General features: G+C 42.9%; 1 long non-coding RNA gene across 1 annotated transcript in view; it reads left to right on the forward strand.

Annotated features, from left to right (window-relative positions):
- The first annotated feature begins 13,164 nt into the window (after window positions 1-13,164).
- LOC143664999 (uncharacterized) overlaps window positions 13,165-15,634 on the forward strand; it is a 131,703-nt gene continuing 129,233 nt past the window's right edge. Inside the window, exon 1 of the long non-coding RNA XR_013166707.1 lies at window positions 13,165-13,335. This is a non-coding gene — a long non-coding RNA (uncharacterized LOC143664999). The remainder of the gene's footprint in view (window positions 13,336-15,634) is intronic.

A 15,634-nucleotide genomic window follows, 5' to 3' on the forward strand; every position in this document is an offset into this window, starting at 1 on the left:
AAAATTAGCAGCTTTTCTAGTCACTCGATAAATGGGCCTGAGTAGCACACCCAAATGAGGAATATGTTGTCGCCAAAATCCAAAACGACCAACTAGGCATTGTGCCTCTTTTTTGGTTATGGGAGGGGCCAGATGCAGCAATTTATCCTTCACCTTAGAAGGGATATCTTGACATGCCCCACACCACTGGACACCTAGAAATTTTACTGAGGTGGAAGGCCCCTGTATTTTTGTTGGATTTATCTCCCATCCTCTGACACACAAATGCCTTACCAGTAAATCTAGAGTAGTTGCTACTTCTTGCTCACTAGGTCCAATCAACATGATATCATCAATATAATGGACCAGTGTGATGTCTTGTGGGAGGGAGAAATGATCAAGTTCTCTGTGAACAAGATTATGACATAGGGCTGGAGAGTTGATATACCCCTGAGGTAGGAAAGTGAAAGTATATTGCTGACCTTGCCAGCTGAAAGCAAACTGTTTCTGGTGGTCCTTACTAATAGCTATTGAGAAAAAAGCATTTGCCAGATCAATAGCTGCATACCAGGTACCAGGGGATGTATTGATTTGCTCAAGCAATGATACTACATCTGGAACAGCAGCTGCAATTGGAGTTACCACGTGGTTGAGTTTACGATAATCCACTGTCATTCTCCAAGACCCATCTGTTTTCTGCACAGGCCAAATAGGAGAGTTGAATGGGGATGTGGTGGGAATCACCACCCCTGCATCTTTCAAGTCCTTAAGAGTGGCAGTAATCTCTGCAATCCCTCCAGGAATATGGTATTGCTTTTGATTTACTATTTTGCTTGGTAGGGGCAGTTCTAGTGGCTTCCACTTGGCCTTTCCCACCATAATAGCCCTCACTGCACGAGTTAGAGAACTAACGTGGGGATTCTGCCAGTTGCTCAGTATGTCTATGCCAATTATGCATTCCGGAACTGGGAAAATAACTACAGGATGGGTCCGGGGGCCCACTGGACCCACTGTGAGACGGACCTGAGCTAAAACTCCATTGATCACCTGGCCTCCATAAGCCCCCACTCTGACTGGTGGTCCAGAGTGACGTTTGGGTCCCCTGGAATTAATGTCACTTCTGAACCAGTGTCTAATAATCCCCGAAATATCTGATCATTTCCTTTTCCCCAGTGCACAGTTACCCTGGTAAAAGGCCGTCGGTCTCCCGGGGAAGACTTAGAGGAAGGTTAACAGTATAAATTTGTGGCAGTGTAACAGGTTTCTCCCCCATAGGGACCTGGCCTCCCCTTCATTCAAGGGGCTCAGGGTCTGTAAACTGATTCAAGTCTGGAAATTGATTAAGGGGCCGTGACTCTGTGTTTTTGTAATTCAGGTTAGACTTCTGTTCCCTTGACCTAGAACTCTTTTGTTTATACAGCTCCAACAAGAATTTAGTAGACTGCCCTTCTATTGTATTTCTAGGCACCCCATGATTTACTAGCCAATGCCACAAATCTCTGCGTGTCATATAATTTTGATGCCTCCTTTGAGTTTGTTGTCTATTATAATACCCGTGTCTGCCCTGTCTTTGGTGATTAAGTGCTGCCACCTGGCTTCTGCCAACTCGGGATCCTGTCATCCCCATTGTGTTTAAGGATTCCAGCTCAGTGACAGCAGTTCCTACAGTAATATCTGACCTACAGAGAAGTGCAACCACAGAGCTCTTGAGGGATGATGGTGCTAGTCTCACAAATTATTTCTCACTGTTCTGGTAAAAGGTGCATCCTCTGGACATTCCTGGGGTGTAAGAGCAGGCTTTGCATGATAAATCCACTCTAACATCTCAATCTCTCTAAGCCTCTGGATCCCCTCATCTACATTATACCAGGGCAGTTCTGGCATTTCAACCTCAGGTAATGTTGGCCACCTTTTGATCCATGTTTCAACCAACCCCCCAAAAAAGCTGTTAACACCTTTTCTAACTGCTCGAGCTATAACATTGAATGCAGAATCTCTGCTTAGTGGGCCCATATCAATAAATTCAGCCTGATCCAGCCTTATATTCCTCCCACCATTATCCCACACTCTTAAAATCCATTGCCACACATATTCCCCTGGTTTCTGTCTATATAAATTGGAAAACTCACACAGTTCTTTTGGAGTATAACGTACCTCCTCATGTGTGATACTTTGTACCTCACCTTTAGGGGCCTGTTGGGACTTTAGTCTAGTTATAGGTCTAGAAGAAATGAGGGGTTGTGGGGGTGGGTCATGAAAAGAATTAGAAATATCTTCCAAGCCATTTGCTTCAGGGCTTTCATTTGCAGTTTCATCTGGTGAAACAGGATTAATAACTCTAGGGCTAATCCCTTCAGGAGGAGGTTGGGTGGCCAATTCCTCAAGGCAGGCTGGAGGTGGGGCGGCTATGTCCTCAGGGCAGACTATTACAGGGTTATCTAGAGAAGGCTCAGCATGGTCTATGGTTTCAACCTCATCCCCAACATCATTATCAATCCATATGTCACCATCCCATTTTTCAGGGTCCCACTCCTTTCCAATCAATGACCTCACTTTAACGGCAGACACCATGCAAGACTGAGATTTCAGTTTACGTTGTAAAGTTGCTACTCTAACAATAAGATTCTGAGTCTGACTTTCAGAGATCTCAAGTCTACGGCTACAGGAAATAAAATTTTCCTTCAGGATACTCATAGAAACCTCTACATCTTTCAGACGGCACTTAAGCTTCTTGTTTGAAGCCTTAAGCCCATCCCTTTCACCCTTTAATGTAGACAGTGTATCTAACAACAACCAACCAACATCTCTATAACTCTTATTTCTACAAAACTCTGTAAAGGTGTCAAAAACATTATCCCCCATAGCCTGGCTTCGTACAAGCGAAGCATTAGGAGAATCGAATGATGATATTTTGACTATCTCCTTTGCCAACTCAGTCCATGGATTGGGAGTGTCATTCTGATTACGGGAATCAGAGTCCTTAGTGTCTCTGAGCCCAGTCAGAGTAGAAAACCATTCATAAAAACCCATTTTTAAGATTCTGTTCCTTAAGAACCACTCCTGGTACCAAGATGTATTAGTTAGGGTTCTCTAGAGAAACAGAACCAACAGGGAACACTTGCAAATATAAAATTTATGAAAGTGTCTCACGTGACCATAGGAATGCAGAGTCCAAAATCCACAGGGCAGGCTGCGAAGCCGATGACTCCAATGGATGGCCTGGATGAACTCCACAGGAGAGGCTCACCAGCCAAAGCAGGAATGCAACCTGTCTCCTCTGAGTCCTCCTTAAAAGGCTTCCCATGATTGCATTTAGCATCACTAATTGCAGAAGACACTCCCCTTTGGCTGATTACAAATGGAATCAGCTGTGGATGTAGCTGACGTGATCATGACCTAATCCTATGAAATGTCCTCATTGCAACAGACAGGCCAGCGCTTGCCCAATCAGATGAACAGGTACCACAACTTGGCCAAGTTGACACCTGTCCCTAACCATGACAACCAGTGAGAGAAATTGTTTGTCAAAAAGTACATTTCACATAGCTAGCAGTATATAGGGAGTATCTGCTGTATGCAATCCCTGCAGTAGGCTTAGGAGGCTGCTAAGCAACTCCTTATGTTCTGGTTAGGGAAGCAACTCATGGAATAATCAATACAAATGAGGTATAAACTAAATGTCTGGATATACCCTCAGCAAAAATGAGCCTAGGATCCTTAATTCTTCTTAGGTTCTACTTTTCAGCCCTAATATATCTCTTCCGTAAACATGTTAACCATTCATCATGCTAGACCCTCCTGACATAGTTATGAATAAGGCATCCATTTTCCCTGGGTGAGGGATATCTAATCGGTAATGACAGTACAGTATACTATGGGTGTCATGGTCAGGTTCATGTGTCAATTTGGCCAGGTGATGGTACCTGTTTGTCTGGTTGGGCAATGCTGGCCTGTCTTTTGTTATGAGGACATTTCATAGAATTAAATCATGACCACATCAGATACATCCATAGCTGATTCCATTTGTAATCAGCCAAAGGGAGTGTCTTCTTTAATGAGTGATGCTTCATCTAATGACTGGAAGCCTTTTAAGGAAGATTCAGAAGAGACAGGCTCTCTTCCTGCTTTGGCCGGCGAGCCCCTCCTATGGAGTTTGTCCGAGACCCTCCATTGGAGTCATCAGCTTCACAGCCTACCCTGCAGATTTGGGGCTCTATGTTCCCACGGTTATGCGAGACACTTTTATTAATTTTATATTTGCCAGTGTTCCCTGTTGATTCTGTTTCTCTAGAGAACCCTAACTAATGCAACTTGGTACCAAGAGTGGTTCTTAAGAAACAAAATCTTAAAAATGGGTTTTTATGGTTTTCTAAACTGACTGGACTCAGAGGCACTAAGGACTCTGATTCCCATAATCAGAATGACATTGTCAATCCATGGAGTGAGTTGGCAAAAGAGGTACTCAAAATATCACCATTTGATTCTCCTAATGCTTCACTTATAGGAAGCCAGGATCTGGGGGATAATGTTCTTGACACCTTTAGGTAGTTTTGTGGAAATAGTAACTGTAGAGATGTTGGCTAGTTGTTGTTAGATACACTGTATACATTAATGAGTGAAAGGGATGGGCTTAAGGCTTCAAACAAAAAGCTTAAGTGCCGTCTGACAGATGTCAACGTTTCTGTGAGTGTCCTGAAGGAAAGTCTTATTTCTTGTAGCCATAGACTTGAGATCTCTGAAAATCAGACTTAGAATCTTATTGTTAGAGTAGCAACCATACAACATAAACTGAAATCTCAATCTGGCATGGTGTCTGCTGTTAAAGTGAGGGTATTGATTGGAAAGGAGTGCGACCCTGAAAAATGGGATGGTGACATATGGATTGATAATGATGTCGGTGGAGAGGTTGAAACCCTAGGTCATGCTGAGTCTTCTCTAGATAACCCTGTAATAGTCTTCCGTGAGGACATAGCTGCCCCAACTCCAGTCTGTCTTGAGGAGTTGGCCACCAAACCTCCACCTTAAGGGATTATTAGCTCTAGAGTGAATTAGCTCTAGAGTTCATCTGGTGAACAATCCTGTTTCACCAGATGAAACTGCAAATGAAGGCCCTGAAGCAAATGGCTTGGAAGATACTTCTAATTCTTTTCATGACCCACCCCCACCACCCCTCATTTCTTCCAGACCTATAACTAGACTAAAGTCCCGAAAGCCCCTAAAGGTGAGGTACAAATTATCACACATGAGGAGGTACGTTATACTCCAAAAGAACTGTGTGAGTTTTCCAATTTATATTGACAAGAAATCAGGGGAATATGTGTGGCAATGAATTTTAAGTGTGTGGGATAATGATGGGAGGAGTATAAGGCTGGATCAGGCTGAATTTGTTGATATGGACCCACTAAGCAGAGATTCTGCATTCAGTGTTATAGCTCACGGAGTTAGAAAAGGCATTAGCAGTTTGTTTGGATGGTTGGCTGAAACATGGATCAAAAGATGGCTAACATTACCTGAGGTTGAAATGCCAGAACTGCCCTGGTGTAATGTAGATGAGGAGATTCAGAGGCTTAGAGAGATTGGAATGTTGGAGTGGATTTATCATGCAAAGGCTGCTCTTATACCCCAGGAATGTCCGGAGGATGCACCGTTTACCAGAACAGTGAGAAATAAATTTGTGAGACTAATTCCATCATCCCTGAAGAGCTCTGTAGTTGCACTTCTATGTAAGTCAGATATTACTGTAGGAATGGCTGTTACTGAGCTGGAATCCTTAAACACAATGGGGATGATGGGATTCCGAGTTGTCAGAAGCCAGGTGGCAGAATTTAATTGCCAAAGACAGGGTGGATGTGGCAATTATAATAGACAGCAAACTCAAAGTAGGAGCCAAAATAATCTGACTTGCAGAGATTTGTGGCCCTGGCTACTAAATCATAGAGTACATAGGAATACAATAGATGGGCAGACTACTGAATTCTTATTTCAGCTGTATAAACAAAACAGTTCTAGGTCAAGTGAATAGAAGTCTAACTTGAATTACAAAAAGACAAAGTCATGGCCCCTTAATCAATTTCCAGACTTGACACAGTTTACAGACCCAGAGCCCCTTGAATGAAGGGGAGGCCAAGTCCGTTTGGAGGAGAACCCTGTTACACTGCCGCAAATCTATACTGTTAATCTTCCTCCAAGCCTTCCCCAAGGAGACTGACGGCCTTTTACCAGGGTAACTGTGCATTGCGAAAAAGGAAATGATCAGATATTTCAGGGATTATTAGACACTGGTTCAGAAGTGACATTAATTCCAGGGGACCCAAAATATCACTCTGGTCCACCAGGCAGGGTGGGGGCTTATGGAAGGTCTGTCTCACAGTGGGTCCAGTGGGGCCCCGGACCCATTCTGTAGTTATTTCCCCAGTTCCAGAATGCATAATTGGAATAGACATAATGAGCAACTGGCAGAATCCCCACATTGACTCTCTAACTCATGCAGTGAGAGCTATGATAGTGGGAAAGGCCAAGTGGAAGCCACTAGAACTGCCCCTACCTAGCAAAATAGTAAATCAGAAGCAATACCGGATTCCTTGAGGAATTGCAGAGATTACTGCCACTCTTAAGGACTTGAAGGATGTAAGGGTGGTGATTCCCATCTCATCCCCATTCACCTCTCCTGTTTGGCCTATACAGAAAACAGATAAATCTTGGAGGATGACAGTGGATTATCATAAGCTCAACCAGGTGGTAACTCCAATTGCAGCTGCTATTCCAGATGTATTATTTCTTGAGCAAATCAGTGCATCCTCTGGTACCTGGTATGCAGCTATTGATCTGGTGTTCTAGTTTGCTAGTTGCTGGAATGCAATATACCAGAAACGGAATGGCTTTTAAAAAGGAGAATTTAGTAAGTTGCTAGTTTACAGTTTTAAGGCCGAGAAAATGTCCCAGTTACAAGTCTATGGAAATGTCCAATCAGAGGCATCCAGGAAAAGATACCTTGGTACAAGAAGGCCGATGAAGTTCAGGGTTTCTCTCTCAAGTGGAAGGCACATGGTGAACATAGTCATAGTTTCTCTCTCATCTGGAAAGGCACATGCTGAATACAGTCAGGGTTCCTCTCTCATTTGGAAGGACACCTGGCGAACATGGCATCATCTGCTAGCTTCTTCTTTCCTGGCTTCTGGTTTCATGAAGCTCCCCAGGAGGCGTTTTCCTTCTTCATCTCTAAAGGTTGCTGGCGCATGGACTTTCTGCTTTGTAGTGCCACAGCATTCTCTGCTCTCTCTGAATCTCTTTCTTTCTCCAAAATGTTTCCTCTTTTATAGGACTCTAGAAACTTATCAAGATCCCTCCAAATGGATGGAGACACGTCGTCACCTAATCCAGCTTAACAACCACTCTTGATTAAATTACATCTCCAGGGAGATGAACTGATTACAGTTTCAAACATACAGTATTGAATAGGGATTATTCTTCCTTTTTGAAACGGAATTTAGATTAAAACATGGCTTTTCTAGGGGACATACATCCTTTCAAACCAGCATATTCCACCATCTGGACCCTAAAAAAAGACTTTTCCCCATATACAAAATACATTCATTCCATAACAATATCAGAGAACCTTAAACCATTTCAGTAGCAATATACATAAAATACAAAGTTAGAAACATGCAAACTCCTATCAAAGTTAGTTACAGGCATGGTCTAAGGCAAAATTAAACTCTGGCTTTGGACCTTTGAAAACTGATAAAAAATTATTTCCTGCCAACATACAAAGAAGAAACAGTCATGGGGTACATATATGCATTTCCATACAGAGGAGAGAACACAGGGTCACTGTACCCATACAGTTTTGAAGACCCGCAGGGTGGAGTCCATTAGATTTCAAAGTCTGAGAGTCATTTATCTTCAGGGCTTCTGAAAGCAGCAGTCCCACGCTTTCCAAGGGCCTATGCAGTGGCTTGCCTCTCTCCAAATGCAACCTTGGGGGACACTGAGGAGACCACCTTTTTCTTGGCTCCACCCTTTCCAAGCATTGGGGATGCACCCAGGCTCTCTGACATCTTTGGGGCACATACTTAATCCCTCCGTGAAGTGGCAGCCAGGTTCTCCCCAAACCCCAAGGAATGTGTTTCACTCTCTCCAAGGCCTGAAGCAGCATGATTCTTCCACTGCAATGAGGTGGGAGGCTCACCCTCTGCCTTTGGGGCAAACTCACCCTCTCTATGGGCTTGGGTGGGTCCACTCTCCTGACCCAAGACTTCTTGACTTCCACCTCAGCCTCCGCGGTTTTGCCTCTGAAGTTATTTTTCCTCTAAGTCCCTTCTCTGTCCCTCTCAGTCCTGAATGGCAGTGGTTCTTTTTATACAGATCCCACAACACTCTCATTGCTTTCTACATAGTAGCCTTGGATCATGCCCATCAGATACAAGGAGTTTCCACAAATCCTTCCTGGATAACTCCATGTCCAATCTTGACTTTCTCTGAAATGGCTGGCTGATTCCACATTTGGTTAAATCCTCACCTGAGGCACTATTCTCTGGGGTCTCCCTTCCTGGAAGCCCAGAATTTTCCAGGACATCAATTTCTGGTTTCTTTGTACTCAAGAGTTCAGTTTTCAGCTTATCTCTCTCCTGTTGCATTTCACTATAAGCTGTGAGGAGAAACCAGGCTATGCTTTCGGCATTAAATTTGGAGATCTCTTCTGCTAAATATCCAAGTTCATGGCTTTTAAAATCTGCCTTCCAGCCAAAGCCACTCGTCAATTTTGCCAGATTATCTGCCATTTTAAAACAAGGATCACCTTCCTTCCAGTTTGCAATAACATGTGTTTCATTTCTGTATAAGGTCTCATCAGAGGTATCTTTAGAGTCCACATTTCTACCAACAGTCTCTTCAAAGCATTCTAGGCCTTCTTTATTGAGCTCCTAACAACTCTTTGAGAATCTTCCCCTTATCCATTTAAAAAGCTGTTCCAACATGTTTGGTATTTGCAAAGTGCAGCAGCACCCCACTCTCCAGTACCAAAATCTATTCTAGTTTGCTAGCTGCTGGAATGCAATATACCAGAAATGGAATGGCTTTTAAAAAGGAGAATTTAATAAGTCGCTAGTTTACAGTTCTAAGGCTGAGAAAATATCCCAATTACAACAAGTCTATAGAAATGTCCAATCAGAGGCATCCAGGAAAAGATACCTTGGTACAAGAAGGCCGATGAAGTTCAGGGTTTCTCTCTCAAGTGGAAGGGCACATGGTAAACACAGTCAGAGTTTCTCTGTCATCTGGAAAGGCGCATGCTGAACACAGGGTTCCTCTCTCATCTGGAAGGGCACATGGTGAAAACGGCATCATCTGCTAGCTTCTTCTCTCCTGGCTTCTGGTTTCATGAAGCTCCCCAGGAGGTGTTTTCCTTCTTCATCTCTAAAGGTTGCTGGCACATGGACTCTCTGCTTCATGGTGCCACAGCATTCTCTGCTCTCTCTGAATCTCTTTCTTTCTCCAAAATGTTTCCTCTTTTATAGGACTCTAGAAACTTATCAAGATCCCTCCAAATGGGTGGAGACACATCATCACCTAATCCAATTTAACAACCATTCTTGATTAAATCACATCTCCAGGGAGATGAACTGATTACAGTTTCAAACATACAGTATTGAATAGGGATTATTCTTCCTTTATGAAATGGGATTTAGATTGAAACATGGCTTTTCTAGGGGACATACATCCTTTCAAACGAGCACATCTGGCAGATGCTTTGTTCTCAATAGCTGTTAGTAAGGACCATGAGAAACAGTTTGCTTTCAGCTGGCAAGGTCAGCAATATACTTTCACTGTCCTAACTCAGGGGTATATCAACTCTCCAGCCCTATGTCATAATCTTGTACGCAGGGACCTTGATCATTTCTCCTGCCCACAAGACATCACACCGGTCCATTATATTGATGATATCATGTTGATAGGACCTAGTGAGCAAGAAGTAGCATCTACTCTAGACTTACTGATAAGGCATTTGTATGTCAGAGGATGGGAGATAAATCCAACAAAAATACAGCGGCCTTCTACCTCAGTGAAATTTCTAGGTGTCCAGTAGTGTGCGGCATGTCGAGATATCCCTTCTAAGGTGAAGGATAAATTGCTGCATCTGGTCCCTCCTACAACCGAAAAAGAGGCACAATGCCTAGTTGGTCTTTTTGGATTTTGGCGACAATGTATTCCTCATTTGGGTGTGCTACTCCGGCCCTTTTCTCAAGTGACAGAAAAACTGCTAATTTTGAGTGGGGACCTGAACAAGAGGAGGCTCTGCGACAGGTCCAGGCTGCTGTACAAGCTGCTCTGCTACTTAAGCCATATGATCCAGCAGATCCAATGGTGCTGGAAGTGTCAGTGGCAAATAGAGATGCTACTGGAGCCTTTGGCAGGCCCCTATAGGAGAATCATAAGGCAAACACTTTGGATTTTGGAGCCAAGCCTTACCGTCTGCTGCAGATAACTACTGTCCTTTTGAGAAACAGCTTTTGGCCTGCTACTGGGCCTTAGTAGAGACTGAGTGCTTAACCATGAGCCACCAAAGTTACCAGGAGCCGTGAGTTGCCTATCATGAGCTAGGTGTTGTCTGACCCACCAAGCCATAAATGGGGCATGCGCAGCAGCACTCTGTTGTGAAATGGAAAAGGTATATACGAGATAGGGCCAGAGCAGGTCCTGAAGGCACAAGTAAGTTACATGAGGAAGTGGCCCAAGTGCCCTTGGTCTCCACTCCTGCCACAATATCTTCTGTTTTGCAGACCAGAGCTATGGCCTCTTGGGGAGTTCCTTACAGTGAATTGACTGAGAAAGAGAAAACTCAGGCCTGCTTTATGGGTGGTTCAGCATGATATGCAGGTACCACCCAGAAGTGGACAGCTGCAGCACTATAACCCCTTTCTGGGGTGTCCTTGAAGGACAGTGGTGAGGGGAAATCCTCCCAGTGGGCAGAACTTCGAGCAATGCACCTGGTTGTTCATTTTGCTTGGAAGGAAAACTGGCCAGAGGTGTGTTTGTATACTGACTCATGGGCTGTTGCTAATGGTTTGGCTGGATGGTCAGGGATTTGGAAAGACCACAATTGGAAAGTCGGTGACAAAGATATCTGGGGAAGAAGTATGTGGATAGACCTTTCTGAGTGGGCTAAAAGCATGAACATGTTTGTGTCCCATGTGAATGTGCACCAGAGGGTGACTTCAGCAGAGGAAGGTTTAACTAATCAAGTGGATAAGATGACCTGTTTTGTGGATACCAGTCAGCCTCTTTCCCCAGCAACTCCTGTCATTGCCCAATGGGCTCAAGAACAAAGTGGCCATGGTGGTAGGGATGGAGGTTATGCATGGGCTCAGCAGCATGGACTTCCACTCACCAAGGCTGACCTGGCTGCAGCCACTGCTGAATGCCCAATCTATCAGCAGCAAAGACCCACATTCAGCCCCTGAGGTGACACCATTCCCCAAGGTGACCAGCCAGCTACATGGTGGCAGGTTAATTACATTGGACTGCTCCCTTCTTGGAAGGGATAGCAATTTGTTCTAACTGGAATAGACACATATTCTGGATATGGGTTTGCTTTCCCTGCATACAGTGCTTCTGCCAAAACTACCATCTGTGAGCTTACAGAATGCCTTATCCATCATCATGGTATTCCACACAGCATTGCTTCTGATCAGGGAACACACTTCACAGCAAATGAAGTGTGGGTATGGGCACATGGTCATGGAATTCTCTGCTCTTACCATGTTCCCCATCATCCAGAAGCAGCTGGATTGATAGAAGGGTGGATTGGCCTTTTGAAAACTCAATTACAGTTCCAACTAGGTGGCATTACCTTGAAGGGCTGGGTTAATGTTCTCTAAAAAGCTGTCTATGCTCTGAATCAGCGTCCGCTGTATTGTGCTGTTTCTCCCATAGGCAGGATCCATGGTTCCAGGAACCAAGGGATGGAAGTGGGAGTGGCACCACTCACTATTACCCGTAGTGATCCACTAGGAAAATTTTTGCTTCCTGTCTTTGTGACCCTGAGCTCTGCTGGTCTACAAGTTTTAGTTCCAAAAGGGGGAGTGCTTCCACCAGAAGAAACAACTATGATTCCATTGAACTGGAATATAAGACTGCCACCTGGTCACTTTGGGCTACTCATGCCCTGGATCAACAAGCCAAGAGGGGATTACATTACTGGCCTGGGTGATTGGCCCTGACATTCCGGGGCAAATAGACTGTAACTAAACAATGGAAGTAAAGAAGAGTTTTCCTGGAATATAGGAGATCCCCTAGGGCACCTTTTAGTACTACTGTGCCCTGTGATTAAAATCAATGGAAAACTATAACAACCCAATCCAGGCAGGACTACTAATGGCTCTGAAAGTTCAGGGATGAAGGTTTGGGTCACCCCACCAGGCAAAGAACCATGGCCAGCTGAAGTGCTTGCTGATATAAAGGGAGCATAGAATGGGTAGTGGAAGAAGGTAGTGATAAATATGAGCCATGGCCATGTGATCAGTTACAGAAATGAGGACTGTAATGCTGTTTTGTTCTGTTATACTAGTTAAGTTGTAAGACATCAGGTTTAAGAATGAATGTTACCCAAGGACTTACACCCTATTCTGGAGAGATTTAATGTGTTTCCAGTTATATGCAGGACAGTTGAGTATTGTTAGGTGAGGAAAAAAAATGTGTCTTTTACTGTTTTTTATTTAGAAATTAGGTATGGTTTAAGGTGATGAATATAGCTGCCAAGTTGACAGGGGGTGGACTATCAAGGTCAGGTTCATGTGTCAACTTGACCAAGTAGTGATACCTCTTTGGTTGGGCAAGTGCTGGCCTGTCTGTTGCTATGAGGATATTTCATAGAATTAGATTATGATCAGGTCAACTGCATCCACAGCTGATTCCATTTGTAATCAGCCAAAAGGAGTGTCTTCTGCAATGAATGATGCTCAGCCTAATCACTGGAAGCCTTTTAAGGAGGATTCAGAAGAGACACGCTCTCTTCCTGCTTTGGCTGGCAAGCCTCTCCTGTGGAGTTCATCCAGATGCTCTGTCGTAGTCATCAGTTTCACAGCCTGCCCTGCAGATTTTGGACTCTGTGTTCCTGCGGTCATGTGAGACACTTGTATAAATTTTATATTTACAAATATTTCCTCTTGATTCTCTTTCTCTAGTGAGCCCTAACTAATACAACTGGTTATGGTATGGGAAGACATGGAACTATAGAACCAAAGAGTGGGGCACCTAACCCAGCAAAGCATTAGGGAAGACTGCCTGGAATAAGTGACGTACAAGTGGAAGTCTGAATGATGAATAGGATTTAAAGGAATGCAAGATGAGCTGACTGAGGTAAGACAGAGAGAGAATCTCCTAGGTTCCAACCAGTACACACTTTGAAGACAATAATGGGCATTAGTTCTGTATAGTTGGAGCACAAAGAGCAGAAAGTAGCTGAATCTGAAGAGATAAGAAGTTTGCATTTTAAGCTAAGGGCGAAGGGGAGCCATTACAAGGCATTTGCAGGAGAGTGACATAATCAGATGTGCATTTAAAAACACACTATGATAGCAATGTAGATTATGGATTAAAGGAGAGCAGGAGAGATCCATAAAGATGCTAGAAATGAAGTCTAGAACTAAGAATGGGCCTTCTCCAGTTATTCTCCCTTTTCCATGTTCCCTGCTAGTAAAAGCTACTTTGAGAAACCAGTCAATAATTCAATGCTGTTTTCAGTTATTCTGGAGCAATAATGTAATCTATTTCATATGAAAAAAAAATGCTATTTGCCATAGTTGAAGGATGCTCCATTGGTAATTCTCTGGGAGAAATTACTCAGTGTGCTAAAATTTAAATACCCACAGAGTAAAAACAAAGGCAGCTAATAAGAAATGTGTCATTGAAATTGAGCAGAAGCTAGAAAAGTCTCATTTCTTCTTCTTTTTATCTTTTCAAAAGCATGGCTCCACAGCAATTTACCAGTGCTATCGTTCATCCTTTGTATCATTAGCATTTGGGAAAATGCCTGAAACTGTCACCAAGAGACAAGCAACATGAAAAAACTAGAAATGCAGTTTGGCAAAATTAGAAAATAAAACTCTTAAAGAGGAGGATTGAATGTTTCATTAAACATAAAAATGATACTTAAAAAAAAATCCCTCCTGACTTCAAAAGTTGTTGGCTACTGAAATGTCATCATCAATTAGGCCTTTTTGCATGATCCGTGGTGCAAAGCCAATTACCCTGATAGTCTCTGTCCTCAGAACACCAAGTCCACTGATGTAGGCAGACAGAGCAAGGGCCAATTCTGAGCCACACGTATGTTAAATCAGGTACTGCTGGCAATCATCTATTCATTCATTATTTCATGCAGTACACAACATACAAAAGGCAGGGGTGGGGGTAGGGTGAGTGCCAGGACAAGTGAATGTGTGTCATGCCCATAAAAAGCTTAGTTATAGCTGATAGGAGTGTTAAGCCATGGTTTTGCATATGTTACATGTCTTCTTTGGCAGTAAAAACCCTTTTTGAGATACCCTTGGTCTCTCTAACAGCTTTCTTCCAACTCTGCTGTAATTGGCCAATTTTAGGTCTCCCACCCAAGAGTAGTCTGACACCATTTGTGAAGAGAGGAGCTACTATCTGTGCTAATCTACTTCAAACACTGTCTTCTCTGAGCTGGTGCTCAACACATAGCACATGATCAGTAATTCTGGTTGAACTAAATAGCATATATTGCCCAGGTGTTAGGAACAAAAAATAAACTTAAAATCTCTCATATTAAACATTTGGATTGAGTCCTGTTTACAATGGCTTTCCTTATTCCAAGATTATAAAATATATACCTAAACCCAAAGCATTGTGCAAAGTAAGTCAATGACGATTCTGTTTTGAAGAGCCAATCATTTCTACAAGGTTGGTGTCCATATAGGCGTGCATTTTGATGTAGTAGGAAGAAAATCAACACTATTAACAAAAGTGGACAAATGATATAAAGATAGACATATAGATCAAAGTAATAGAATTGAGAGTCCAGAAATAAACCCATACATCTATGATAATTGATCTTTGATAATGGTGCCAAGACTATTCAATGGGGTAGACTTGTCTCTTCAAGAAATAGTGGCTGGATGACTGGATACCCACATACAAAGAATGAATGTGGATCTTCTAAGACACACCATATACAATAATTGACTCAAAATGGATAAAAGACTTAAATGTAAGAGCTAAAACTATAAAATTCTTAGAAGAAAACATTGATGCAAATTTTCATTACCCTAGGTTTAGCAATGGCTTCCAAGAGAGGACGCAAAAACATGAGCAACAACAACACAAACAGATAAATTAGACTTTACCAAAATCAAAAACTTTTATAAAATATTTCTATTGAGAAATAGCCACACACATATAGTTCAACCATATTATATAATCTGTGGTTCACAATATCAACACATAGTTATATACTCACTGTGATCATTTTTAGAACATGTGCATCAATCCAGCAAAAGAAATAAAACAGCAACAAAAAAGAACTCATACATCTCATATCCTGTCATGGTCAGCTTCATGTGTCAAGTTGGCCAAGTGCTGTACCTGTTAGGTTGGGCAAGTGCTGGCCTGTCTGTTGCAATGAGGACATTTCATAGAA

The sequence above is a fragment of the Tamandua tetradactyla genome, chromosome 20 (assembly GCF_023851605.1).
Source record: "Tamandua tetradactyla isolate mTamTet1 chromosome 20, mTamTet1.pri, whole genome shotgun sequence".
Lineage (NCBI taxonomy): Eukaryota > Metazoa > Chordata > Mammalia > Pilosa > Myrmecophagidae > Tamandua > Tamandua tetradactyla.